The sequence below is a fragment of the Schistocerca americana genome, chromosome 4 (assembly GCF_021461395.2).
Source record: "Schistocerca americana isolate TAMUIC-IGC-003095 chromosome 4, iqSchAmer2.1, whole genome shotgun sequence".
NCBI classification, from domain to species: domain Eukaryota; kingdom Metazoa; phylum Arthropoda; class Insecta; order Orthoptera; family Acrididae; genus Schistocerca; species Schistocerca americana.
In genome coordinates, this window is record NC_060122.1 from 228,691,246 (window position 1) to 228,694,211 (window position 2,966).

The 2,966-nt window shown below is 36.6% G+C and overlaps 1 non-coding gene across 1 annotated transcript; it reads right to left on the reverse strand.

The window, feature by feature from the left end:
- Positions 1-227: 227 nt before the first annotated feature.
- Positions 228-299, reverse strand: Trnae-uuc. Its single transcript has one exon. It is a non-coding gene; the product is annotated as a tRNA-Glu (tRNA).
- Between the last annotated feature and the right edge of the window lie 2,667 nt (positions 300-2,966).

A 2,966-nucleotide genomic window follows, 5' to 3' on the forward strand; every position in this document is an offset into this window, starting at 1 on the left:
CATGCGCAAATGCTTACGTCGCCGGTTAATAGTTCCATAGAACACCATATCCAGCAGGTGGGCAATGAGAACACATATTCTTATAATTCGTGACAGCTGCCAGAGTGATGTTACCAGATGGTAAAAATGTAGACAGTAAGTTTTGTTTTTAATTGTTTGCATTCAGTGCGACTGCCTTCGTGATGGTTTACGCAGTATCGTATATGATTCTGTAAAGAAAAAAAAAATTCCCATGCCGGGAATCGAACCCGGGCCTGCTGGGTGAAAGCCAGCTATCCTAGCCACTAGACCACATGGGAGGATGCTATTTACGTATGTAGTTGCTGTGAAGTATATTGTCATTCATGTAGATTTTTCAGAGTTTTAAAGTGTTGGGGTTCATGAAATGGATGATAATTTCGCCCATACTTTCTGCAACATCAGAGCAATTTTATCATTGTGTACTACACGGCTGTAGCGTTCTTTGCTCAAAGTAACATATCTTTGTTGTTTCACGTTTTCAGTGCCCTAACATAAGGATTCATTTTATTAACCAAAGTATGTGGAAACGAAAAGATTCGCCCGATAATGGTTGCATGTGTAACTGTTAACTTAGCTGCACACTACTTAAGTGTCTAATCGAGGCACAAACCAAGTCGTTAAAAGTTACGTAGGTAGTGGACAACAGATGTAGAAGTAACTTAAGTTTTGACTGAAGGAAGTTTTGCTGTTCGCATTGTTTATAAATGGTCTCACAAGACACTATTAATAGTAACCTTAAGCTTTTCGCAGATGGGTGCAGTTCTCTATATAATATCGACGTGATGTGTGAAAAAAGCTGCACAGATATTCAGTCAAGTCTTGGTGCAAAGATTGGCAAATTGTTCTAAACGTGTAAAAATGTTAAATTGTGCACTTCACAAACCGAAAATATGTGTAATCCTAAGACTACAATATCATACAAATACCTGGGTGTAGAGCTTATGAAAAGGATAGTTGCTACTCACCATATAACAAAGCTGCAGATAGGCACAACAAAAAAGAAAGGCACAAAATTAGCTTTCGGCCAACAAGGCCTTTGTCAAAAACAGATCTCACACACAGGCACACACACGACCACAGTCTCTGGCAGCTGAAGCCATAGTACCAGTGTTACATTCCATCCTGGGTTTTCAATTGTTTGATTTTTGGTTGTGACACTTTATAGGGATATGAAAAAGGGATAACCTGATAGGCTCAGTCATAGGTAAAGCTGCTTGGCAGATTTCATTTTATTTGTAGAGTACTATGGAAAATACAGTTAGTCTGAGACTTCTGTGACCCATCCTAGAATATTGCTGAAGTGAGTGGGGCTTGTGCCAAATAGGACTAACAGGAGACATTGAATGTATACAGAGAAGGCCTGCGCAGATGTCACAGGTTTGTCTGGCCCACTGGCAGATTCCTGAAGATACTGCAGCCCTCTACATATTGCTCCGTGAGGACAAGATTAGATTAATTAAGTGCATACAGACACATTTAAACAGTCATTCTTCTCATGCTCCATATGTGAATGGAATGGAAAAACCTAGTAGCTGGTGGGTCACTCCAAATGAAGTGGTCCAATAAAAATTAAGTTGATTGCTTACCCTATAATTGAGAAATTCAAAAACAGCTTTTTTTTTAAAAAAAATTACATTTCACCTTTAATGAATGGCAGCCATTTTCGTTTTTAAGCATGCGATGATGTTTCAGTTTAGAGACGTTAGCAAAAATACGAATATCTCTGCACTGGGTTAAGTTACAACATTGCAACTGACATGATTGTTTTTAGAAAAGTAGAAAAGTGTCCTCTACAACATCGTATATTACACAAAATACCCCACATTCAGAAATAACCAGTCAAAATGACCAAAGTTTGGTATCCAAATTTTGAGAAATCCACTTTTTAGGCCCAAAAATAACAAATAAGCAGTGATTTATGGCAACATATCAGCCATGGAGAGAAGATATTTGCGGATGACAGCAACATAATAATCACCAGTAAGACATCAGCACTAATGTTGGAAAATTCCACTGAAGTGCTGAGGGACGCTCACAAATGGTCTCAGGAAAACAAAGTTACTCTCAACGTAAAGAAAACAAATACAATATGCTTTAGAATGAACAGAAAACAGAGTCCATTAAATTTAAAACTAGATAACATCTCCATAGATGATGTACCCACAACAAAATTGTTAGGGTTGCACATTGACAGCCAAATGAAGTGGAATGAACATGCTAGGAAACACTCAAAAAAGATATCCACAACATGTTATGCACTTAGAGTCCTTGTATCCGCTTGCAGTAGTGAATGTTTGAGAACTGTATGCTTCAGTTGTGTTCATTCAGTAATCACTTATGGTATTATTTTCTGGGGAAACAGGGCTCAGAATTTACAAACAGCATTTAAAATGCAAAAGAGAACAGTAAGAATTATAACAAAAAGCAGTAAGTGAGCCCACTGCAGAGAACTTTTCAAAATGTTAGAAATTCTAACTGTTCCTTGTGAATTTATATTCCAAACCATAGTGTACATCAAGAAAAATATAGAAAATTATAGCACAAGTAGGAGTTTTCATAACTGTAGTACAAGAATAAGTCACTGTCTTCACCCAGACAGGAAGAATAAACATAAGACTCAAAATAGCTTCTTGTATGAAGGTGTAAAACTGTATAATAAACTGCCGGAGAAAATAAAAGAAGCAGATAACATGTACCATTTTAGAAAAAATCTTAACTTGTTTTTGCAGGAACACTGCTTTTACACTATAAGTGAATTCCTTAGTACAAAATGATTGTAAATAGCTTTTGTTTCACAGTATTGTGATAAGGAGCAAAAATGGTTGTAAACAACTTATATGTCACAATGTTTAACTACATGTAATAACCAACTGTATAAATATATGAATGTACGCAACTGACAACATCCATACATTTGAAAATGTCCACAGATGACTAAATAAATA